This window comes from Etheostoma cragini, chromosome 24 (genome assembly GCF_013103735.1).
Source record: "Etheostoma cragini isolate CJK2018 chromosome 24, CSU_Ecrag_1.0, whole genome shotgun sequence".
Lineage (NCBI taxonomy): Eukaryota > Metazoa > Chordata > Actinopteri > Perciformes > Percidae > Etheostoma > Etheostoma cragini.
In genome coordinates, this window is record NC_048430.1 from 2,639,613 (window position 1) to 2,667,197 (window position 27,585).

At 40.4% G+C, this 27,585-nt stretch overlaps 1 protein-coding gene across 1 annotated transcript in view; it reads left to right on the top strand.

The window, feature by feature from the left end:
* LOC117939297 (beta-1,3-galactosyltransferase 1-like) overlaps positions 1–27,585 on the top strand; it is an 87,163-nt gene that overhangs the window by 23,222 nt on the left and 36,356 nt on the right. The window contains exon 2 of the mRNA XM_034864530.1: positions 16,529–16,584. The gene's annotated coding sequence lies outside the window, so the exon portion shown is untranslated. The remainder of the gene's footprint in view (positions 1–16,528; positions 16,585–27,585) is intronic.

The window sequence follows — 27,585 nt, forward strand, 5'->3', positions numbered from 1 at the left end:
TGTTATTGCTTATACTATTAAAATGAATCAGCAAGAGAATGATGATTTAGGAGGCAGAGGAGATGGTAATAGTGCGGAGTGAATTGTAAGAGAATATGAAGAAAACAAAGTCTGTTTTGCACACCACTCATCCTCCACGTTCACTCCATGCATAAATGAATACAGATAGCTGGGTGAAATCAGTACTGATAAGAAGTAGCTTGGCACAAGATGTTGCTGCTAATCAGACCCCTCAGCCACTGGCCAACCCTGCATACAAAAGCACGTCTCACACATGCACACACACCACCGAAACAATCACTTTGCCTGATATTCTTTTCACAATTGCTTTTCTCTCTCCGTTCAACACCCATACAGTCCCAGTGAAAATATGTGCTCTGCAGCTTATTACAGAACACAGATACTGGATGATGTTTTGCATATTGACAACTTTGGCTTCGCATTTTTTCTCTCCAGGCATACAGTATGTCATCATCAAATTACTTTTTTCAAAACTCAACACACTCAATGCTGTTAATTCAGGGTTTTTCCCCTCAGTCTGCCAGGATCCAATCAGTAGTGTTAATTTGAGCTACATCCTCCAACAAAAAAGTGAAGAGTTGATACTTTCATTTCATCAAAATGAAATATCTTTGGTGGCTCCTGAGAGAATACATTAGCAAGGATAATAAAGGTGACAGAGAGCACCCAGGAGGATTTCCTGAGGTGTATTTTCTGCTTCAAAAATCATAATGCTTCCATCAAATGAGGCAGGTATAAGAATGCATGTATGCATAAAAACCCTATGTAAATAAATAGCATCATGTATGCAGAAATAGAAAAAAAAATGTCAAAAGCCAAGTCAATGCCTGTTAAACTAAAAAGACCAGTACTATCTCTTAATTAGCTTGGGTGGTTTAAAAAAAAAAAAAAAAAAAACTTATTAAAAAAAAAACAGCACAGTAGAACAGCTTGCATCTGCTCAGAGATGTTTCCTATTAAAAAGCTATTTCAGGCTTGTGTTGGAAGTGTAAAACAATACTCAACTTGTGAGCTTTCTGCATCTTGTCTGCTATCTTGTCATTTTCGTCCTTATTTGGAAACTCAAAGTGCTGACACGCAGGAAACCTGAAACCATATCCATGATGAGTTCTCTTACGTAGTTTGTCCTGACACTTACTCCGTCTTGTGAGTGGTGTAGTTCAGTGTGATGGTCCGCATCCTACACAGGAGAGAAACATCCTTTCTAGGGGCCCTATTGACTTTGTAGTACACCGACGCATGTATTATTCCTATTTGCCACCCTCCACAGACTCACGTCGGTAAATTAGGGACTAATTTATGACACCTATGAGTAACGTAGCTACTTAAGACCAACCCATTTATTTATTTATTTATTTATTTATATGTGTGTATATATATATATATATATATATATATATATATATATATATATATATATAGATAGATAGATAGATAGATATATAGATATATATATATATAGATATATATATAGATATAGATATATAGATATATATATATATATATATATATATTCTCTCCCTCTCTCTGGCGGGGTGATGCTGGGTGTGGTCAGAGGTCAAACAGGCGGGAACATTAACTTTGATTCTTAAATGCTGCTGTGTGAATACCAGATTGATGCAGGAATCCGATCTAGATCCAGACCGCTTATGTCTTATCCTTAGCTGACCTATGTGAATTTGCCTGTTGAGGATTTTAGAAGTCATGAGATTAATAATCTTGAAAAAGAATTTGTAACCAGAGTCACATACGGCGTATAATCAGCATCTTAATGACTTCACTTGGAATCTTAAAGTATTCTCTGCATATAATCCCAATGGTAACTTCAAGTAAGTCTTAGCCGTGAAAGTTTACAAAAATAAACACAAACAGAACTAACAGAATACTCAATTAAATACTAAATTCATATTTGAAACCAATATAGCATGTATGATCAGAACTACATGGAAGGATGTTAAGTTAGACAATTCGAAGCTTTCAGAAGCAATGCTCCGGTTTATTAATGTTGTGAAAGCCTTTCACATTAGTGGGCGCAAAATAGCAAATAAGTTGATGCTCCGTGTTTCTGTTTAGCAGACAGACTCAACACAATATTATTACAATATTATGGGCAGTTGGCTTACTTCCCGGTTTGGACGCATTTATGTATTTTGGACTGCAATACATTTTCAAATACTCTTTTATCCAAATCAAGAGAGTTAAAGTGAATAGAAGAAGGCTAAGTTAATAGTTTTGAATAACAGACTACTGTACCCCTGCATCATTCTGATGCCCAACTTCTACTAAGACATATGTTTGCCCATGATGTTTATGAGCTCTCTGTATTGTTTGTGATGCGATTATGCCAGCGAGTCAGAGTTACAAGAAGAATGTTTGTAATACAATCTCTACGATGTCTTCTTTTTCACAGAAAGGTATGCTTTAATGGCATTCATCTGTTGCAGTAATAGTCTCCGCTCTTCATGTGGGCCTCCGTTGGTGTTGGCCGCTGTTCCTTTTCCCTCTGACCTGTCTTTGACCTTCAGCTAGGGCTGGGCAATATATCAATATAAATTGATAATTGTGATATGAGACTAGATATTGACTTAGATCTTTGAAATTGTAACATGACATAAAACGTTGTCTTTTCCTGGTTTTACAGGCTACATTTCAGTAAAGTGGTGCCATTTTCTGCACTTTCCAGACTGTTCTAGCTGTTCTGTTATTTGCCTTTACCCACTTAGTCATTATGTCCACATTACAGATGATTATTTATCACAAATCTCATTGTGTGATTATTTTGGAAATTGTCCCACATATGGTCGCAAAATGTCCTGACACTGTATGTATAGCACTTTGATTTCCTTTACAAATGTTGATTTTAAATCCATCAGAATATTTGTGATGATCAAACAGCCCTTATTAGCTGCTCTGGATGCATCAAATCAGTTTACAGACAGACGGATGGAGAGATGTAAGGAGAAAGAAGGGAAGCATTCGCACTTGAGTGCACTTGTTCTCATCTGCTGATTTTGCATACGAGTTAATGTTTGATGTGTGTGTATTATTTGGCCTCCATCTGCACTCCAAACCCCACTCCCTCCTCAGCTGTCAGTCTCATGAACACATGTTTAGTTTCCATTGCAGCAACGCATCAACCACCTGGGGGGGAGGGGGGGGGATGTCTGGGTGGCATTTTGACATGTTGTTTGCAGCTGACGGGTCTGGGATAATCACTTCCCCACTCCCATGAAATTTCCCAATAAGCTGCTCGCTGAATGTCAATCTGGCTTTAACTGAGCAAGCTGCGACTCTATGGCTTCACGGGGTTCTCCCCTCCTCCTCCTCCTCCTCCTCCTCCTCCTCCTCCTCCTCCTCCTCCTCCTCCTCCTCCTCCTCCTCCTCCTCCTCCTCCTTTCTCTTCTTCTGCTTCTTTTTTTCCTGCTCACTTCACTCACTGATCTTGCAACTGTTCTTAATTTTCTCCCTAGCTGTTTTGAGGGGATCCATCTGGTGCTGCTGAAAGTGAGCAGCTGATGTGAGAACGGTGGGAACGTGTGCACGCACACACACTCACACAAAGACTGTGCAAGAGTTCTGTTTGTCCATTGGTGTGAGCAAATTTTACACATACTGTACACACTGATGCATTTAGTCGAGAAAAACAGTAAAAATACCCACATGAGTTAACAATGCTGTGTTGAAACAGGAAGCATCAAATAAGTATAACGAATAGGAAAATAAAAGCCAAATCATTGCTCCACTTGTCAATCAGTAAGTACAAAGCATTTATCCTTACATATTTTAAACCCATTGACACAGGACTGTAACGCTTTGTGTATTTCTTCCAAATTGTCACAGCACGGGGATCATGGCTACATGCAAAATACACCATGTGTAGACTGATGCAAGCCAAAGTTTACATGTGCGAGTTCTATGTATGCCGTTGGCTGTTAGCACAACAAGCTGATTGGCGTGCGAGTCAACTATGGCTCGTGCAACTGAAAGGCCAGAGCTGGAAGACCCTGCAGGTTTTTGGTCAGAGAGTTGTGTGTTCTGACTAGGGTTTATTCCCGGGAAACGGCATTCCTGGGAAATCTGATGAAGACTATTTCTCCATTCCCGGGAAAGGTTATGACGGGAAGTGAAATTAAATTAAAGCACGTCTGTTGTTGTGCTGTAATGTAGCTACGGTAATAAAGGCTCACTAAATTCATTACGCAGCAGTAGTCTACATCCGTGGAGGCGGAGAGAGCGTTTTCTATCTGCGGCCAATTTGTCACAAAAATCCGAAACCGCCTGAGCCTATCGACGCTCTCTGCTTCTGAAAGCACACTTCCAGAATAAAAAGAAAGCGCAGGGTGAGAATGCGTTGTAAACTAAAATAAATATGTAGTCTAAGTTGTCACGTGTTCAATGCAATGCTGATATTGCAGCAGAGTGTTTAGGCTTTTATTTATTTTTCAATTCAGTTTCCCATCGGCCTATGGCCCTGTCTTTTTGCAATGCACGGTTGTACATTTCTGTGGGTCGTTTTCTTTCATGTAGTTGATCTTGTGTTTAAAAGAGAAATATGCCTGCCATGCCCTAATAAAGAGAGATTTTTTTAACTTCAAGTGTTTCCCGTTTGCAGCCGCATACAAATCTCAACAGCCACCGAATGGATTTGGTATAATAGAAGGGTTTAGGAATCATTCAGTGGTTTACTTTAGCACATTTCATTAGTTTTTATAGTGGAGGGCTGTAAACTATTGGTTTTATTGGGTTGCCTTGATTTTCAGAAGACAAGTCCCAGACAATCCACCTGGCATTTCATAATAAGCGCTGCAGCTGACTTGATCATTGCAAACTTTGTTGATGATGGACATAAACTGTGTTCTTTTTGTGTTCCCCAAATAATAATACAATTGTATACAATTCAATGGCATAAGACATGGTTTTCAGTTTTAAAGTCTATCCTGACCTGTTGCCTTTTGGTTAAGAAGATTTTTTTCTTTTCTTTTTCATTTTTTATGAATTTATTTTGTACGCTCTACCGAACTTGAACCTGAACTTAGACTTCTGTGTACCACCCCTGTTGACGTCATTCCTCTTTAATTTCTTCGTCCTTCTCCTGCAATTCAATGAGTTGGTGTGCAAGCAGATAAGTAAAGGTTGTTGCGGAGTGCACACTTTCTCTGTAACTTCCCTGCAAGCAGTATGTTTTAAACATCCTCATTGCCAGCAGATGCAAAGGCTGAAAGCAGCTCAAAGTAGATTTGAAGGCAGGTATTGACTTGTGTATGTGGCCTGCAAAGAAGTCGAGAAGAACACTGTTCTCTGTGCACCTATATAAGCTTGTTTCTCTTCCTCTCTAGAGGTACATGTAGAAGAAAGGCAGGCCAATTACAGTGAGTGATATTTCTTTGTGGGCTCTTTGAACAATACAGTAAGAGCTTTCTTTTCCAGTGTGCTTTTGTTAATATTCTGCCGTGGGCAGCTTAGTTTTCGTCTTCTTCCAAGTACAGATTATTCCTGCTTTGAATAACTGTATGTTTTGTTGTGCCAAGTACTGGCAGAATGTCCTCCTTCCACCCTGCAACAGACTTTTTTATTATTTGTACAGCCCCTTGTTTTCTCTGTAGGTTGTGATTCTTTTGTCTCAGAGGGGTTAACGACAGCTATAATCCTATTGATCCAGAAAACTGATCCCTCCTAATCCTGTAACATGAAAGTTGGGCATTGTGATGTGCAGCCCAGTACAGTAGAGCCGGGAGCAACAGCTTTATAAATTCTTAGCCAACACAATGAGATTGGCGTCAGTGTTCATTTTAAATCTGCTCCAGAGACAGAGACCGTCCAGGACTTCAACTAAAGAAAAAGGCAGTTCTTCATGAATCTATCATCCTGTGAAGAATGGACCGTCTTTTGAACGTGCTGTTATTGTGGACTCGGCAGACAGAACAGAAGACGAAAGAGAAATTTCAGATGAGCTTCGGGGAATGAGTCAGCCTGACTTTACTCGCATGCCTTTTTTATCTACTTCCCACTCTTTCTATCTCTTGCTCACCTCGCGTTGCATTCTTACTCTCCATCTCTCTGGGGTTTTGCTCCTGATATGCCCGTACACTTCTTCCTCCGTTAGAACCTGCCGTCATCTCTAACCCTCCTGTGTCTCTCTGGGATGCATCGATTGTAAAATTCTGGGCTGATACCAATGTTTGTTATTTGTTTCACCTACTGTGCCGGGAAACTAAAAACTTCATTATAAAAAATACCATTCAGTAAAGACATTCAGCATTTCCTAATGCTATCTCTCAATGAGGATAAATTCAATCATATTTAAATGAATCATGCTTAAATTTATCAAGCAACCTGTAAGACATATAAATTACCTTAAAATGAAAAAATGCCCCTTTAGTTGTATACAACCACCTACTCAATGAGAAGACACTTTCAATAGTAGTGAATTAAAAGTAAATGTAAAAGCAATAGGGAACATAACCAGGTCTATCTTTCACCTTCTTTCGTTTTTATCTATAAACCACATGTTTGCATGCCAGAGTCATGTCCAGCCAGGGGCTTCTTCCATGAATCAGCAGTTAGCTACTGTTGTCTGAACTTGGATTGTGGTGGCACCTGGATCATTTTTGCTGCTGCTATCGGGGTCCTGCTTCCACCCTGCACTGCTACTATTATGTCTAGTCACAGTTCTATTATCTCTAGTGTTGTTGTTGTTATTGCGCATCATGTGCTGTATGTGTGCATGCATATGGGCAAAAGCATGTGGCAGTGCCCTGCAACGACCAACCCTCATTCTTGCCAGTTAATGACACTTGGAGGCATCCCCCGATGCACATCACCATGGTTGCCAGGCTGAGGACCGGCTGAATCAGCAGTAAAATGCTGCACTTTGGCAGTGTTCCCAGTGCAGGGTGCAGTCAAGGTGACGTCGGTCTGCATGACAGTGTGCTGGCAGCCTCTGCCTCCCACACTCTCTTACTGTCATTGATTTTCATGGCTGAGAAGAAATTAAATCTTGATGTGTTAATTCATAAGAGCAGTGTGTTTCCTGCAGTTAAAAGTTTTTACTCCACCATTGACTTTGTTTACTGAATGAGTTGATCAAAGACATTTTCTAGTCCAGCCATTTCTTTAACAGCTTAAACGGTTTATTTCTATTTATTTCATGCATAGACTATATCAAAATGGTATATAGAAATGGAAGACTAATCTCTACTTTTTCCCACTGTACTTTACGACATGTACTGTAGCCAGCCACCAGGGGGCGATCCAGATGTTCACTTGTCTAGTTTATGCAGTAACCCCTTTTTTCATGGCTTTAACTATGTGTCGACCTCAAGCCAAATTAAGGCTAAATGGGCAGAATGTCTACCTTTTCTATATCAACCAGAAAGTTTAATATCCAACTGTAGTCTTATAGAGTAGGATCATAAGAGAGGGAAAGGATGATGCCCAAAGGCATTTAGATGTAACATATTGGTATATATCAGCAACCTCTATTAAGTCTGTTGGATTGTTTTTGCAATTCTCTGGAAACATTAAGTTTGTCTTGATTCATGTCAGACCATTACGAAATGCTGCCTTGCAACTTTAACAGTAACTTTTGTCACTGAAATGACTACAATAATGAGGCATGGCTTCCGCTGCACCTATACACCTGGAATGCAACTTAAAATCAGTAGCATCCACCCTTATCCAGTGGTTTATTCCACTGTCGCTGCCTGTGTTTGTCCAAAGCAGGAAAGATGCCTTTTCAAAGATGGATGAGGGCAATCAGCACAAATAGTTCTAGCAAATGTTAATTCAGCTTCTGTGGACTAATGATCTATCCATGCCCACTTATCCTCAGTGTAGCACACGCTGACTAATGCTACATCAGTCAGCACTCTATCTGACCATCTGGGGAAAAGCAATTTAAGCTTGCCAGAGTTTGTTAGTTGTTCACAACTTTAGTTTTTACACATATTTGAAGCCATTGATTCTTCAGAACTCGTAATGGCTTCGCTGAAAGAGAAGCAACGACTTTAGAATAGGAGTGAACAAAACCCGTTTATGTAGAGTGTAAGCTGCTATTAGCCAACAGGCAACCATTAACTGCCTCCTATGTTTGGCAAGGTGTGAGTCATGGTCAGCTAGCTTTACATTGTTCAGACTTTACAATCAGTCATTAATAATAATTGGGAATTAACAGTTCCTGGAGAAATGCTTTTTGGACTTTAAAGAAATTAAACATCTGTGAGGTCACGCTACCTTGCATGACTGAATTACACCATCCTAATGGTGGCTTTGTACTTCTGCACATAACATCTGTTCTGGAATTTTTCTTTTTCCATTTCAAGTGTATGTGCTGCCCTTGTCATTGTTGAAATGACAGAGCACCAAATATGCGTTCATGTGAAAATGTCACTCTGAGAAATTGCAGATTAAACGATAATGAAAAGGATTTATTAGTTTAAGCCCTGCAAATGTATACTTCATTGAAATCAAGCATTCTGACATTTTCTTGTTACAGGACAGATCTGTGATAACACACAGTTGGCAGTTGTAACATTTCCTTATTTTTCTAGTAACTGTTATTTTTTCATCTGTTGCTGATTTAAATCCTGCAAACGGAGAGGATTTTGACAATTTTGAGGTGCTGATGATACTGATGATCAGATCTCATGAACATGCACCTACTCATACACGGGTGGCATTTATCAAATTGGAATATGCAATTAATGAAAAGATTGTGCAGTTAAGAGAGTTTGGTTAGCCCGATTTGGGACACCGGTATGAGCACACTTCACAGAACACAAAGGTTTATTATAAGAATGCAAACTTGTTTTTAAATGAGGATGCATTGTCCCTAGGTGGATCCTTGGCATCGATGCCACAGACTCATTTCAGTCATCTGTGTCTTACTGCATTTCCAAACTATTATGTAAAGCATGTTCCTTGGAAGTCATCTCTTCCATGTGTGTGATTTCTCTGTGACCCATGTGAGCAATGCATATGGGTGCCAGTTGCACGGGCACTTAGAAACTTCTCTTTTCAGAACACATAGTCCTTGCTTGCAACATTAACCTTCGTTTGCCCTGCAGCAACCAGGGATCCAATCAGCTGGCATGCTTTGTCAACCCCCAATGCCTCCTTATTTTTAGACTAACACAAAGAATTTAACACACTGCGTATTCATCACTATTACTAGCGAGGAGACTATGAATTTAATTGAATACGTTATAGCACAAGGGATTGAAGTGAGCTCGGCTCATTGCATTGTTGAAGCATGGGCCAGTCACTGTATCTCTTCATGGGAAGATAACAGATGCCGGGCTGGAGAGATGACACGCTCAAATCCCACAACGGAAGCTGCAAGTCCAACTGTTCTTCTAAAGTGAAAATTGCTAGAAAATCTGTGGAGCAATGATAAAGAAGGACCCTGTGGTACATAGTATAAATAAGATAAAATCAAATGCTGAGCTATGATAGAATCACATCCCACTGGGTCTGGATTGATTGGCCATTTCAGCGCTGACAATCTAATAAATAAATGAAAATAGGAGAGATATTATTTGTTAACCTATTTGTTATGCACATTTAATGCATGGACCTGATGAAGCATGGCACCTTGTTGTTCTTAGCACTCATACACTACACTGCCAGCGCTTCGGTGGAGCGATTGCAACAATTAGCTGTTAAAAGTGAGGAATGGCCCTTCAGTCCTCACTAATGGCTGTGCTTTTACTCAAAGAAAAAAGCCAACCACGATAAACCGGAGAACTGAGGGAAGGCAGGTGGCAGATACTTAGGCGCGGCTAGACAGTGGGTGGTAGCGAGGTCCTTCTGGGACTAGAGCTGCTTTTCTGAAGCATTGGGCGTGAGGATGAAAGAGCCTGGAGACATGGTCGGGTGGATGCGGGAGCAGAGTGGACAGGCCGAGACTTCAGAACTCTGACAGCTCCCCAGCAGAGAGGACAGGGAGGATGATGGGAGAAAGAGAGGAGGAGGAGCAGAGGCGCCTCAGAGAGATCAAAGGTGCACTCATCCAGGGCCTGTCTCTCCATTCCTTTGACGGGGCAATGAGGTGGGGAAGGGGGGGGTTGTGTGCTTCAAGAAAAGCATTCATTCAATAATGAAAACCAAAGAGAACGGGGTAATCCTTTTCACTTATAGCTCAATCGCTGTATATTCCTCTCAATAGTCTTTAAACTCTGTTCCCTGTAGTTACAACAGTCTCTAAATATTTGCTTTGCACTATCCCTGAAAGCTTTGTGCATTTCTCATGTAACAGTGCACTTAGGCCTTGGCTGAAATATTTTTTGATGAATGTTCCATACGTTAGTTAAATGGAGAAGGTTGGAGGAATCATTTACACGTCTTATGGAGATTTTCTGATCAGTTATACGCTTTAGGACTTAATATACAAACACAGCAGCAAAGAGAACACAGAGATGGTTAAAATGCTATAATGCAAAGGTTTATGTAATTAATTACAGGGAAGTTACAGAGAAAAAGTTTCAAGGTCTCACCAGATCAGTTTTCCCCAATAACTCCCATAGGAAAGTGTGTGCACATTGATTTTGTACTGTCACAGAACAAAAGAAATCCTTTCTGATTAGAATACAGGCAATCTCTCCTTATCCTATGGGAATAGTCTCTCTCTCTCTCTCTCTCTCTCTCTCTCTCTCTCTCTCTCTCTCCCTCTCTCTCTCTCTCTCTCCCTCTCTCTACAATACTCTATTAACATTGGAAAAAAGTCCTCAAGCAACACTCTTTTTAAGTGCCTAATAAGAAAACAGTATTTTTTTCCCCACTGGTGACCTTGACATTCACATTCAGTTCATATTCATGGTGTTTCCGTCCGCTTTATGAAATGCCTAGTTCCTGTCTTGGAGGTAATAAAACAACATGGGCCTCTGACTACATTTCCATCTCACAGCTGAAGTTTTGGAGCATTTTTTTAAAAACGATGCATACATAAAAAAATTTCAAATAAATAACAAAAATAACCAAGAATAACAATTCCTTAAACCAACGCAGCTGTCCTACCTGTAGCTAGTCTGTGGCCCGATCCTACAGTCCGCGTTCTCGCAAAATTTGTAAGGGCTTAGGGTTGTCCCAATGTAGAATTTCAAAGGGAGGCCTTCCCCTGAGTCAGCATCGATGCAGACTTCACCAAAGGGAATTGCCCACAGTTCAAAGCGTTGTGACGTTTACCGCGGAGACCATAGACAAATCCCGAAATTACAAAGGTTAAACAACAGCACGACACACGACCACGGAACGGGGCTGTTGTCCAGCTTGTAAAACAAGATTTCAGCCAGCCGCCTCCTGGGCCTTAAAACTTAAAATGAAAATTCCCAAACCAGCACATGTCAGCAACATCTTTGTTGTTACCCCATTTTAATCACAACAGCTCTCTTGTTCAAATTTGTCACTTACTGAGCAAACGATTTGTCTGTCCGGACCCTCCATCTGTTTGACTGGATTGTGGCCAAATCACTTCTAGAAATGAACTAATTGGTCTAATTTGTCTGTTGGGGTTGTCTGAAACTTGCATTACTTTCAAACTTCACACTAATAAGCCCGGGTTTGTACAGGGAGGGATACATAATTTGTTTGCTCATTCATTGTGTCACATGCAATATGTCAGACTCCACTGATCTCATTTTGACAACTTGAGGAAAAGATGCATCCGACAGCTGCACCCAGCCTCTAAAGTTGCTCTCCCCATGCTCAATGGCCCCAAGGAAACCACATTTAAAGCTGAAATCAAGGTGCCGTAGACTGGAACACATTAGTGAAACGTAATGTATGTATGTAACACAATGAAGATGACACACTTCCATTGAGAATGCATGGTGAGTGTCTCGCTCATTAAACATGCTCATTATGAACTGAGAGGTTACAGAGGCAATCTAGGGAGACGTGACCCATTTCTGCCTGAGTGCAGCTGATCTCTCAGCACTGAAGGCAGAAGGAGAGAAATAGGAGGAGGACATACTGTAGATACAGGAGATGCCATTTTAAATGCATCAACAGCTAGGCAAAGACTAAGTAAAGAGGGATGTCTAATGTTGATTTGATATAAGATGTAAATGTAAGCATAAAGTGGTACATTTTCTGAATAGTGTAGATGGATATCTCTTGTGTGAATCTCTTCATAACTTTATTCAGCAAGGAATATGAAGAGAAGAATGCTCCTCAGAGCTTACAGATCCAATTCTCTGCCCGGGGCTATAGTACAGGACTGTTAACGCTTAACTTGACACTAGTTGGACTAGACTTTGAGATAGAATGTATATTCAAGTGTTTCAAACCCTGTATTTTGGCATTTTAATTCAATTTCAAGTACTGTAATTCCTTTGAGATCTACCACAAGTAGGTTTGTTTTTTACCACATGCTTTGTAAGACAATCTTTCATTCCTCCGAGCGATAACAGATGGGCTTTCCTCTGTCATGAGCTGACATTTGGCTTTGATGATGACGGCTGAGAGTCTTGGAGAGACCTAAACCTTTTGTGTTTAATTACTTAATTGACAGGATCTCAGATTCTAATGGGGCTCATAATTAGAGCTCTAATAACGCGGGGTATATTGAAAAGGTTAACCAATCAAAGGCTATGGTAAAGTTAAAAACCCAACACTTTATTGTATGACGTGCGCTCCAGGTGCCTGATTAGAGTAATCAAGATCTAGGGCATTTCCAATTAGATCTTGGTCATTTCAGTTAAAATAAAACTTAATTCATTTCTTAATGCACCATTCATAATACAATGTTCCTGCAGGCAAGGCATCTTAACAAGAATAAAGACCAGCCTTTTGACAGTGCAGGTAAATTGATTAACAAAAGATATTGTATAATGCAAATGTACAGTAAATTAATAGATATCGACATGACACCTACCCCGTTGATTACTTACATTTAGACAATCATTTTGGGTAATTCTGGAATGTTATGTTTACATATACAAATGGGGCATTATCATTTTAAACCCTCTACTCATTTGCATGTATTAAGAACAGAAATCTGAACATCGGCTAGAGCCAGGTTTAAAATGATTTTAATTTTGTTGACATATTAGTCAAAGGCTTTTACTAAGGGAATTTTGGAAATCCCTTTCTATCACTCCATGAATCAAAAATTACAGCCATAAAAACAATTGCCATGTTTTTAGGAATAACATGTTATTTAAATGAGGCTCTGCATGATATATAAAGAAACTCCTCTGTAAAGAACATTCAGAATCTACTGTAGACAGGCATGAAACTGGAAGGTGTGCTGTGTGTGAGTGCTACTGAAGTGTTATGATATGAAAGCAAAATAGCCTCAAAATCGACCAGTGCATGGACAACATTGTTTTTGCCTGCAGCGTCTCACCTTAAGTCAAGATAGTCTCCTCCTCCGGTGGTCAGTAGTGCTAAAGACCTTTCTTGCTGAGGCCCAAAGGAGTGGCCAGTAATGTATATTTATCTTCTTACTGCAATCATAAAAAAAAAGTGCTAGAACGAAAAGCTTTTTCAGAGATGTTGTACCTCCAAGGAAGAAAGCAGAGTTTTGTGGACGGCTGGCAGTATAGTTCATGTGAAGCAACAGAGTATTGCTTTGCTTCGGCAAAGACTCTTTTGATCTGGACCTGTGGTAGAATTGAAATTGGACCAGGATCCAGAAAGCAAGGGAGTGAAATGGAACCTTGAATTTTGTATCCTATGTCACGGTGAACACACTGAACGGCAGTGTGGGTTGATCTCCAGCATAAGCACTTTTTATTTTACTATATCTCTTTCTACTACTGCTAATCATCATCAATGAAACCATTGCCATATTTTCTCTATTTTGTGAAACCCGTATCTCTAAGAAATACTCACCCATTTTGTTACTTCATTTTCTTTTCGAAGGGCCGCAGTTTATAGCTTTGAATCATGTCTGCTGTAATGCTCATGTCTACATTAAGACTCACTGAAATTTGATTGGTAACTGATTCTGCAAGGTCAGAGGAACCCGGCCTTATTGGTGGATTCAGCCAAAGCCTTTATCTCTCATGGAAAGTCTACTCTAATGGAAGTACGACACACTGATTTAATTTGTTTGAATTTAATATTTTAATATATATATATTTTTTCTATCCTTTTTAAAACAAAATTCACAGAGGCCAATCAGAACAGCCCTACATGATGGATGATAATTCATGGTTTCTCAGCTGTACCTAATTTCTGAATTATCAAGTGTTAGAATGCCAAAAAGCTAAAGTAGGGTGGTGAACATTAAATTGAAACCTGCTAAACCTCAGCCTTTTAGCATGCTGATGTTAGCATTTAGCTTCTCTTTTTGAATGCTATACAGCTATAAAAGGAAACTGAAATGAAATATTGCAAAGCGCATTTTTATTGGGCTATTATGATTTCGGCAGTGGGCTCTCACAAACAAACAGCACAAGGAGTACATTCAGGGCGAGAAACAAGCTCATCAGTCATCATGGTCTCAGAAATGATTTCCACAACAGAGGCATTCTGCTCCCTACGGGGAGAGAGATACAAACTCAAACGATTGTTGGCAGAATAGACCAAAGGTGCATTTGCTTTCCCCTTATGATTCCTCGTTGTTGAATAATTAAGACCTATTGTTATTTCTTATCCCACGACCGTAATGATAGCAATAATTCATATTGTGCTGATTAGCACAGTGACGGGGGGGGGGCGTAATACATTCCACATGGCACCACTTTTTCCAGCGTCAGAGAAATTATGTTAATGTTGAACTGAGGCATGTTTCCACAATGAGGTAAATGCATGAGAAATACATTTTGAATTAGCTTCTGTAGTAAGTCAGAACTGTGCCAAGGCCACCAAAGCATATGTGTAACACACTAATTAAAAAGTGTTTCTCTGCATAGATATTAAGCCAATTTGTAAGGTGATTGCTCATCAGCTGCCTCCTTGGTAATGAAGGGCTGCGATTGCTCCGGAGCTGAGCCTGACAGCTCCGTGTAGCTAAGCTCCCATCAGGTAACTGACTTCAGGCCACGACCGAGACATGCCACTCAAACCCAAGGGCAGGAAATTCTGCCCAATTACCCAGTGTGCCCTGCTATCTGCCTGTTAGCGGGAGCGCTGGCGGGGCTCCATCCTGACCCTGACATGGCGTTCCTCTCGCCATCTTAAGCTTGATGATGGGAAAATAGTCACACCATGATATTCAACACTTTTATTTGCCTTTTCCCTTTTCCTTATTTTAGACTTACTAGTAGCTTAGCGGGGACCGGGGGGGGGGGGCATTGTTGGCCTGACTGGTCTGCACCAACTATAACATTGCTGAAACAATTAGTTGACTAATCGATTTGTCCATCAACACAAAATTAAATAGCAACTTTTTTGGATCATTGATTAATCTTTTGAGTCAGAAATGCCGAGCATGATCTGGAACCATCTCTTAATGTGAGGATTTGCCATGTTTCATATTCATATAAACCATATATTTTTGGGTTGGTTGGTTCTAAATGATAGAAAATGAAATTTAAATGGAATTACTTGTCTATCTAATTCTGTTACTTTGGCCTTGGAGGTTTGGTGGCTGGTTTTTACAGCTTTTTTTGACATTTCATAAACCAAATGATTAATCAGTTTTGCATAAAAAAAAGTTTTTCTGGTCCTACTGTAGACTTTTATTCTTTGGCCATATTGCTCCCTATTCACTCTAGTCTATGATGTTGATTGTCTATAATTTAGTTTGAGTGTCTGAGTGTGAAATGTTTCCACTATATAGTACTTTGAGACATTTGCACAGAACAAAAGAAGTAGCGTAGACGTTCTGCTAACAATCCGACAATGCAATGACAATGATTAGTGAGTGTCTGAAATCTCAGTTTACCTCTTAATGTGAGAATTAAATAATGTGTGTGTGTGTGTGTGTGTGTGTGTGTGTGTGTGTGTGTGTGTGGCAGCATCTGCCACCGAAGCTTATTAATCAAGTGAAAAACTCATTTTGATATGAGAGAATTTCATTTGACCTTTTCTGGGCGTAAGTGAGTCTTGAATGATACATTTTCATAAAAGAGCACACATCAATAGATCCCTCCACCTTCTCCCGCTGTTTGTTTCTATAGTTAGATAGCGGCGGTAGCTGCAGCATACTGATGAGCCATCGGCTGATTACACTTACAACTACCTCATGGTCTGTGTCAAGCAACATTTGGGTTGAGTCGAGCTTTTATGCAGTTCGTATGAAGGAAATCATGTGTGTATCTGCTATTTAAAAGCCTACACTTCTAAATCTTTGTTTAATTTTCTGACGGAATGGGTTCAACTTTCAACTGTATTCATTTATTCATGTTCGAGATCCTTTTTACAGATTCACAGTGGTGTTTTAGCCTCAGTACAAGATGTTTATTTGAAAAGTAAAATTGTTTTGGAAGATCATTAAAAGCCTTAAAGCCACACACACTTCGCAGCATCATCTAATCTCTTTTCCTTTTTCCAATTTCCTTTCTCTCTTGAAGTATATCACTTTTCCTGACCTGGCTCTGTCTTTCTTTCTTTCTTGTAGAGCTGGTATGAAGAGACGGAGCCCATATTGCCTTGGACGAGAGCCAGCTGTGTCAGGTACTGTATGCTACACTGACCTCAGCTACCTGTCCGTTTGTCAGAGTGCTGCTCAGTCAGGGATGTAGCCTATTTCTGGCTTTAAAAGGTCTTTTATAATAGGTAGACACTGTGCTTCTGTATTTCACAGAGCTTTCTCTGCTGAAAAAAAAGAAGCCAGATGAAAATGAGAACTGAAACAGAAGACTTAGATAAAAAAGTTGTTGTTGCCTCTAAGGTTCACTGCTTCAATCTTGCGGCGGCTTTGTCACCCTTGCATGCGTTTAAGTCTCCTGGGTTCCCTTAGTCATCAAAGGGAATTACTAAATTGAAGAGAAGAAATGGTGTGTGGTGCATCACAGTGGTTCTTGTCAGTTCTTTTCTCAAGTCTGTGCAGCCTCCCCACTCTATCCAGCAGAACAAGAATCACATGTACTGGTCCATACATCGGCTGAATGTTAATGATGTTAATTTCCTGGATGAAACCTTTTCTAACCTCAATCAAACCTATTTTGACGTAATATCATAATTGTTTTGGATGGCTGTGGGTCTCGCTGGTCTGTGTCAATATTTCTAACACCTGAGGAGACTTTCTGTTTGTAGCGTTGATTACTTGAAGCGTCACAATCGCCAGAGAAGAAAACTGTTTCTTGAAGCAAGCCACAGAATATGAACTGTGAAGTAGAGGAAAATGATGTGTACTGCTACTCTCTGTGACCATGGCTGCTTGTTGATTGGTGGTGCGTGGTGCTGCTGCTGTACAGTGCCCTGGGATCAACTCCAGATCTGAGCCAGTGCCTTGATCAAGTCACATGTTTTTTGATGGTGGCGGAAACTGGAGCACTCGGAGAAAACCCACGCAAACATGGGGAGAACATACAAACTCCACACAGAAAGGCTTGGAACGACCTAGATTCCGAGCCCAGAACCTTCCTGCTGTGAGGCCATGGTGCTAACCATCGGGCCACTATGTTGCCTTGTAAACAGCCACACCTTTCAAACCCTGGTCACACAGGTATTATGTTGAAAGTAATTTTTTCAGACTTTAAAAAGCTCATCCAGAGCCACAGGAGACATTCTACAACTGTTTTCACAGGATGAGTTGCAGCGATCCTGTCGAGGACACTTTTCTCTGTGTATTTGATGGTATAATCCAAATGTCCTCCATGTGGGTGGACATATTTTGGTTTTGCTCTGACACAAAATCTGGATAAAGTGTCTTTTTAATAAGACATTAAGAACTGCCTTCTCTTTTTTCCCTTAGTTTCTTTTCTTCTTGGTGGCCTGCCAGTGTTTGCGCTAGCCTGTAGAGACACAAATAGTCAGCAAACATATGTCACATGCTCCATGCGGGCTAAAGTTCAAATCCCCTTCAGATGTGCACTTCCTTAGCGCCACAGGCAGGGACTCTGTGAAAAGGTCATCTCTCACACTGGGTAACGGAAGGAAACTGCCGGCTTTCGCTGCCCATCACCATACTGTTTTTAGCCTTTGCTAGGCATTAGCAACTGCTGCTTACTCCCACTCACCTAATAACTGCTCAGCATGCCAAATTAATACATGAATCATGCTAAATATCTGCATATAATTAGCATTTTCTAGCCTTGAAGAGTATTTTTATATGATGCAATTTTTAATTCCAGTGGCTCTGCAGCCGGACACATCGTTTTTTCCTGCTGTATTATGATATTTAACGCTGTAATCACAATGATATTCCAGTTTCTAAACCTATAAATGTTCCTAATCAGTGGCAGTTAGGGGTGGAACTCTCTTGGCTCTTTACGACCACTCTCATCTCCAATCCTATCCTATTTCCTAATGTTCTGAAATGCAAACATTTTTTGACTGGCCTACTTTTGTTTTGTTTTTGCATCCATGGAGGAAAACATAAATCTGCGGAGATTTGAAATTGTGCGACAGCCTTTTCAAGACATTTGAGATGGAAGGAGTGGTAGCATGCAGTCTCCCAAATTGACGCTGGTCTTAGAAATGGAGTTTTGGATAAAGTTCAGCTTTCGCAGCTTTACCTGTATGCTAAAATATACAATGACTGAGGAAGCCTAGTGAAGAGTCCATAGCAACCAGTTAATGTGTTGAATTTGTTATTACCCAGTGTGCTTTGTTGAATGGTCTGGATATTTTATTGTTTTATTTCATATGGATACTAGTATTTGAAGTAATGCAGGGAGTGTGCATTTTGTTTCCATGCTTGTCTCCACAACAACGTTAGTGAGTAAATCTACTGAAATGGTGGCGTTTGATGTGTAAGATGAAAACGCAGAGGTTAAGTCATGTCATGGTTGTTAAAAAACAATGGCTATCTGTACATCTTTGCCAAGCTCAAAGCAGAACAGAAGGCATCAAGACATGGTTGGGGAGGGTCGTGCCTTTTTTCCCAATCATTTTGGAGGGTCATAGAAAAATGGATTGCTGGTGAAGGGAAGGTCAAGTCTATTTTGACTATAGATCCCAAAACTCCTCCGTTAGCCCCTTTAAATAAAAAACAGTCCCTAACATAATGTAAAATCTGAATGCATGGGTGATTCACGCCTAACCTCATGGCGAAATGTTAAAGGAGTGGATGTATTGATGGGCCTTGAGGGGAAAAAACTGTCAAAATCTAAGAGTCAATTGAACCTTCTTTGAACTGTTTCCAACCTTCTTTGAACCAAGATCAGGACTCTGGGGATTAACTGTGAATTCCCTATGAGTAAACACAAATAGTTAAAAGCAGCACTTCATCTAGTATTTTTATTTATAAAACTCACTCTTTTTAAATGTTCAATCAACCCTTGAGATCATCGTTCCGACAAGTCAGATGATTTCTTTTTCTCTTATTTGGTAAGAGAAATAGAAAGACATGATGAATTACACTGTAGCAGTGTTAGAAGCAGCTCTCCGACACAGATTCAGATATAAGTGTGTAATGTGGTAACATATTTGAACTTCCTTTAAGAGACTTCTTTTCTCTGGGTAAAAAATGAGTCTCTGTCTTGCTGCTTGGCTTGTTAATTGGTGTCTTAAGAAAGGTCCCATGACAAAGTGTTGATTTTAGACTAATCTAAACATCATAAGTTGTCCTTTTTATATCTGTACCAAACTCAAGATATTGATTTTAGATTTGTATTATAATGTTGGATATCAGACTGAATTTCAGCAATAGATTGATTCATTTCTCACTCAGTCCAAGTATTAGTCTACCACCACAGTGACGCATTAATTGAACGTAGCTGCAGGGGCTATTTGCATAGCTTAATCATAATTTATCAAACACACCTCAGCAAGCACTTTATCATGTCTCAAGACCAATATCTCCATCATTTTCCCAATGAATACATTAAGCCACCAACTCATACATCTTTCCCGGCTGTCCTTGCGGCGAGGAGTTACCCTCCGAATGAAGTGTGAACACAGGGCCCGGTTTGTTGCGCACGGTTTCCGCTGGCGCTGTGTGATCAGCATTAACGGCAGCCAACCACAGCGAGATATCTGCCTTGGATCCGGCCAATGGCATTGAGTTATTTGACCTCACAGTGAGATATCACAATGCTTAATACAGTTGCAAAGAAGCCTCCAAGATTAACATCTCTGTCCTGGCGGGGTAGTTGTAACTCATTAGTGGATTTCGCTGATCAATCACGGTTGACTTATTGTGGGTCATTAGGAACATAAACCTTGAGGCTGGCTTCTGGGGGGAATCCATTTTGGCGCAGTGGGAGGTAAAGGGCTTGATGAGTGGGAAAGCGTGTGTGTGCTTCACTTAATCGTTTTTTATTGTCAATGATTACAGTAATTTATCCCCAAAGATAGAAGACTTTATGGTATTTTCTCCACAGAACATTCCCTAATTCGATCTATACAACCTCAACAATGGTTGCATCTGTGGTTACAATAAATGAGCTGTGCTCGGACTGCTGGCAGATTTACAGACAGAAAGATGGCCACACATACATAGATGGACTGCACAATTTTGAACCAATGATACAACTATTAAGCCTTCTTATTTCATGGTTGACTTGCTCACTGACTGGCATTGTTTGGCATTATTCCATTTTAAAGGCTCAATGGCATGGGAACACCAATAAGGCCACTTAAGTGTCTCCAGATCAATGAAGTGAGTCTTTTAGAAGCTTTCCAGACATCGCAGCGGGAAAGGGCAATCTCAGAAGATTATTCTTGTCAGATTAAATGAAACCATGGTGGGCTTTCAATTGGCGAGCAGCAAGTGGCTCCTGATTTGAGCAAAAACATCTCGCCGCTTTGACAACAGAAGACAGAGGACTGTTGATGCATGTCAAAGGTCTTCCATGCCTGTGTGTGAGTTGATTTATATTGTGCGCCTGGGTTTAAATAAGTGGATGAAAGGGTGATTAATTTAAGCCCAGGTTCTTTTTCTTGACTGACATGTGAATCACAGCAGCCTCCTCGCAGGACCTCTGACTGCTGATGTACAATATTTTAAATCCTAGCTGGGATCGACCAAGCGGAAGGTCCCGCCGGGATCACGTAGTAAATGCAAATTAGGATTTCTTTGAAGTTGTTGATGGGTGGAGGTTGCTGTGCCGAGATAGCTCTGATAGCTAAATTGCCAGTCACCCAGTGTAGCCTCACTGTATGTTTTATTGTATGAATACATTTCCATCCATAGCCCGGTGTCATTAAGAAATGAAGGCACCAGTTCAGGACACATTACATACACAATCTGATTATATGCAGGTATGCTCTTAGTTGATGTAAGCATTAAGTGCTAAAGTCCTATAGAAATGTAAATTCTCTTACATTGTGTGTCAGTATAACAATGATACTGAAGCTATTTTATTTTATTTTCAAAATAGAATAAAACTGTTTTTGACACACTTATGGAAACCGTGTGTGAGCTTCAAAGTGAGCGTTTCCCATGGCAGCAGTTGACATCTAATATCTGGCATTAGTAGACGCACTGTCAAGTTGCGTGGTGACAGTGTTGCCATCCTAGGCTACTGATTTCTGAGCAAACTTTAGTTGCAACTTTAAGTCTACCATTTAAGGTGTTAATCATTTGGTGTATACAGTTCTGATTTCTTCTTTTTTTTATCCTTCTGTGGAGGCTGTGTTCTGTGGAGGAAATGCTTATATAGGCTTAGTTTTAAAACATTTCAGGATTTTCAACAAGTTGCACATGCATAAGAAAACAGGAGGTTTGAGACTTAAAAGCAAAAATGTCAGCCTGTGGCTGTGATGCACATGCACTCCATCTTAATTTCTTGGACTTTAAGAAACCATATTCTTGGCATAATCATAATTGCATTACAGCAATGTTCAATTCATTTTATTTTTACGTTGTGTCACAGACGTTGTTTTAGGACACTTTTCATGTAGAGTAGGTATAGACCACACTCTATAACTTACTGAAACCTAACAGTTGCTCCAAGAGAAAGGAAAGAGGATTTTTTCCTTTCTGGCAGAGTCGCTGATAGCTGTATGCCAACATGGATAGTCTTTGTTTTCTGCTGGCTGCTTTGTCCACTGAGACAAATCAATGGGTCCCTACTTAACCTAGCTGAGTGGAGGTGGAATCTAGCTTCATTCAAAGGTTGTCTTACTTTAATGTTTTAACTTCAGCCTAGCACAATACTGGACTGTGGAGTGAGCTGGAAGAGGGGAGCCCTCAGATGCATGGTCACTATATGTTTGCAAGGTTAAAATCTGTGTAAAAAGCAGCACATTGTGTTTGCATTGGCATCGAACCAAGCACGATGCAGTGCTGTGTTTGAGTTTTGTTTTCTGTCTAATGGTAGTGCATATCCGCTTTGGCAGAGAGCTATGGTAGTCAGAGCATCTTTTGACAAATGAAGGTTTCATTTAAAGTGAAGGTTGCGAGCTGCTTCTGTTTTGAAATCGCTGGAGTGAATCCCCCCCTCCCTGAGTTGTTCCACTTTGCTACTAATTTAAAGTTTTTGGCTGACACTTCCTTGTGAGAAGTCCATAAGCAGTCAGTCACCAGCATGAGCTGTCTGCAGTTTTAACTTTTTGCTTTGTGAGAACAGCACAGTTCTGCTTTAACTTGAATACTTAAACAGACACAACACCAACATAATAACATACATTTAGTTTTTCCCTTCAACCCCTGGGCCTCAAGGCGTCAGTGTACGTCATCTGAAGTTCTTTTTGTATAGTCGAACAGTGTGTGAAACCCCCTCCCTACAAACACAAACACACCTCTACAACAATCTTAGTTCAAAGGCTTTAGAAGGTATTATAAAGTCATATGAAATCTGAGTTATAAAATGCTTTTAGAGCATCAAAGATTAACCAGTTAGTCGTCAACCTTTAAATGAATAGCCAACTATTATGATAGATTAATTGGTTTATGTTAGTTTTTGTTGAAAAAAATTCTTTGATTCCAGCTTCTTAAATGTGAATATTTTCTAGTTTCTACTCCGTGAAAGAAAACTGAATATCTTTAAGTTTCTAGGATGTCATTGTGGGCTTTGTAAAACACTGATCGACATTTCTCACAATTATCTGGCATTTTGTAGACCAAACCACTAATCAGTTGTCCCAGAGAAGAATTGACCGATGAATCGACTATGAAAGTATTTGTTAGTTGCAGCCCATACTTTCATACTTTTGTAAGACCATGAAACAGATATCAAATTCAATTGTACGTGGTATTAAAAAGGAACCCTGTGGAAATAGGTGTTGTGGAATAGCTATAAACACATTTGTCCTTAGACATTTCCTACAAACTACTTTGTTTCAAGAATTACACAACAACGTTGGTCCATCGGTTTGTCCAACACTTTGGTCCAGTACCTCAACCCCAACTTGCCAGCTTTCCATTAAATGGGTTATTCACTGTTGTGATCCCTAGTAGGCCTGCTCGAATTTGGGGAAACCTATACGTTTAAAACTCACAGAAGAAAGTAGATTTTTATAAAGATTAGTCTTGCAGTCCTAATCCCTAGAGGATCATTCCAAAGGATTTTGTTGATCACCTCACGTTTTATTTAACATCAATGTTAAGTCAAATGTTTCCCTTCACAAACACTTTGGTCCATGGCGGGAATCTACAGTGGCCAGATGTCCATGGAATTTGCTGTTGATACTAATGATCACTGGTGGATAAGCACTAATGATAACATTTGCAAGGATTATACCTATCTAAACCCCCAAAGGAATAAACCCTGTAGACTTTCTTTGAGTGCCTGCCAAGCTTGGTGAAACTCAAAGAGTATGTGGGGAAAATCAACAGCAATTTGTTTGATTCTTTCAACGTTGTATTGTGGGTTTAAATTACCCTTTGCCGCCTTAGGGGGCCAGTCACTTTGCTTTTGAATAAGAGCCTGGTTGAACATAAAAAAACCTGAGTTTGATTGATGATGTTTGAGGTGGGCCATTGATGACGAGGTATCAAGGTGAAAGTGCTTGAAAATAAAAATGTTGTTCCAGTGTCAGTGAAAAGCCAATGCATTTTTCATTCCCTGCTCTGCTTCTCTTGCGGGGTAAACCTCCTTTGCACACTTCTGCTTTGTCTATTTACCCCCTGCTTCTCCCCTACACTGCCTAGACTTTACGTTTCCTGAAGGTGTTTTCTCACACACACACACACACACACACACACACACACACGCACACACGCACAGCATACAATCGCTTTGAACAGTGGTGTTTGATGTTAGAAATGAACCTCGGTGTGTGGACTGTGAGGCTTTCTCCTTGCCCAAATCCTTTAGTCTTTTGTGTGTTCAATGAGCAATTGCATACTCTGCTTTGCCTGACTTTGATAAAGCTAAACTCTGTAGATGAATAAACCCTCCCTCCACACACTGATAGCACACCTCATGAGGGGGCTTTTATGCATTGCAATTCCTTTACTTGAATGTGGGGGCTTGGACTTTGGCACAATAGTGTGTTGATGTTGCATACCATTAGAACCAGGTTCAGACGGCAGAATTTTTCGATGGCCATTCATCAAGTCGCCATTTTTATCAACCAGGTATTTTTTTATTTTTTCACCTTTTTAGAGAGAGAGGGGAAGGCAGACTGAGGAAGAAATAAAACACAATAAAAATGAGGTAATAGATGAAGAAAATGACAAAGGAAGGAAACGTGCAGGATAAATAGCAGATTGCGTGTGTTTGTGTGTGTGTGTGTGTGTGTGTGTGTGTGTTTGTCTTCTTGTCCACACTTTTCCAGCATATTCATCTGTTTCAGTTTCACCGCTCTGTCTTGGTAAACATGTTGACATTTTCTTTTACATTTCCGAACATTTCTGTTTTTACTGCTTCCACTGAAGTGGAAAAGACAACCTAAACTTTCAAAAGTTCTGCCCAAAAGTATTTCTCTGGACGTAAGCACTCTGTTACACATGCTTACTCTCCACTCCTATCCGTGGGAGTGCAGGCTTGTAGCCGTCTCTGGTTACTCAAAGTGGGTTGCATAGCATACTAAGTGCTTTGTGTCGGTGGTATGTTATGTAAAAGTAACGCTAGCGATAATTTAAGTTTAAAAGGGCACAGCTGTGGGCTCTGTTAGGCGTGGGCTTGCACACGTTTAGTTGAAGTGAAGTCATTTCCATGCAAACTGGAATACTGTATATTTAGATTGACACAAGAAAACCTGGAAAACCCAGCAGAAAAGAGCAAGCTCACAAGGATCATAGCTTCCTATTCAAATCATCATCATCATCACTAAACAATCATCCGTCATGGACAACCCTGCAGGAACCCATACAGGAAATCATTCGTACCACATGCAATAAAACATTTTAACACTGAGTGTTTGACAAGATTGATAAACATCACTATACTACTGCCCTATTATACAAATTTAGGTTTACGTACATCTTTATAAACTGCTTTATAAAATACTGTTCAAGTAGGTTAAACCATTTTAAAACTTTTATATACGTTTGTACATTCTTTCCTCTGTATACTTTTTGAATAGTTCTTGTATTTTATCCTATTTATTATTTCTTGTATACTCTGGATGATTGCTGTGTCTTATATTTGTTGCTGTATCACTAATGTGTCCCAATTTTGATCTAATCTTAAAATGATTAATTAATTATCAAAATATCAAAACAGTTGCTGATCAGTTTTCGGTCAATCAACGTCTAAACAAATAGGCGGATAGAGTGTCAGCACATTTGGCTGTGTTCTGGCAACCGAGGACCACCTGATATCCAGCTTTGGCCCGTATATGGCTGACAGCTCTGGCTAGGTGTTATGGATGTGAACCATGAAGGCTCATTGTTAGCCAGTGTATCTGTAGGACTGTGTTTCAGAAAGGAACACTCTCATTTCATGTTTGTGAGCAGGCGGAAGAAGAGAGGTGTTCAAGGACTCAACAAGGACTCAGGCCCCCTCCCTCCCACAGAGACAATGATGACTCTCCCTGCACACACACACAGCCACCTACCTACAGTACATACCTTCTTCATGTCCTCCATTTTGACACTGAGCAACAAGACCCGCTCTGACCTTGAAGAGATTTTGCTAATGTAGGCGTAGCTGCTGCTCCCCAAGCTACAGGAGGAGAAACTGCTGCAGCTGCACAGACCAACACCGGGACACACAGTCTCACGTCGCACGTCCAGTCATGCGCTAGCACAGACACACAGAGAGTACATCTGCAGAGGGACACTGTTTCTAGGCCCCCATCTCCCCACAGGAGCTCCCTATCATCATAAGGTCCAGCAGTCCACATAACCCCTAGACAGCTCTCCATTCAGCCCTCCCTACTTTCTTCCTCTCCCTCCCCGTCTATCACACCTTCAGCATAACAAGTGTGTGCAGCACTCGCACCATGGCACCTTGTGACCCTCTCAGTCATAAGCGGTGTAACCCTACCGCTCCTCCCAGGCAAGACCAATTTACAATCTGCCCACCCGGTTGCTGCCTCTCAGACGTCGGCAATGCCGCACCGCCGCTGCTCTGTTTATTTATGACCCCTGGCCCTCCGAATAAGGGCATTATGAAAGGGATTACACAGCCAACGGCTTGGCTCACACCCCACTCTCATTACTCACTGGGTGTCCAGGAAGATAGCGGAGGGCTCCGACAGGGAGCAAGAGAATATCCGATCGCTCTGTGAAATTAATGTAAATGTTGTTGTTGTGCGAAGAATTTTGTCTTTGCAAGGGATACCTAAAAATGCATTGTCAGGGGCCCTGACAGTGGCTCATACACCTTTAGTATAATACAGTGAAAGCATCAGGAGCACAGCACAGAAGGCAGCAAACCTGTCATATTATATCATCATGATATCTTTGTTTTAAGTTGCAAATTCCTTATTTTCCGGCGTGTAATAACACTCGCGCAATCTGTGATTCCAGCCTCGGCTGATCTGTAGTTTGGGAAATCAGGAAGCAATGCAGCAGTAATGTTGTGGACAGTGTTGCCAACTTGGCAACTTCCTCGCTAGATTAAGCATTTTTTAAGACCCTCTAAGTGACTGTTTATAAAAATGTATAGTAGTTTAGTGACAAATTTAGCGACTTATTCAGACTATCAGGGAAGCGAAATATATACAAATATATTGCCTGCAGCCGAGACGGCAGAACAGGAGTTAATGGATTGCAGAAAAAACCCTCATTGAGCAGAAATAGATAAAGAAAGGGTCTTTTGAATGGCAAGTTCAGCTTCAAAGCGTTTTCAGATGGTTTTCTTTCGACAAATCTGAAGGTATTTGCATATCCTGTTGATGGTAATTGAGTTACCACTGGAGTATGTTGAACCTCAAAGACAACTTAACTATGGATAGTCATGTGATTAATTTCAGTTAAATATTTAAATTGATTGCCATCTCTAATTCTTACCTATCTAGAAGGGACAGAAATTTACAGAATGATCTGTTACATGCTGTCCTAAAAAAAAAAAACGTACTTAGATTTTTCAAACACCGGCTGAGCCAAAAGTACATGGTGTTCAAGGCTGGAAAGAAGGCTGCTTTGTGAAAAGTTGACATTTTGGAAACACAAGGTTTCCCTCTGACAATGTGCAACAAAAGAGAACAGCCTATTAGCACATGTTCATAGGA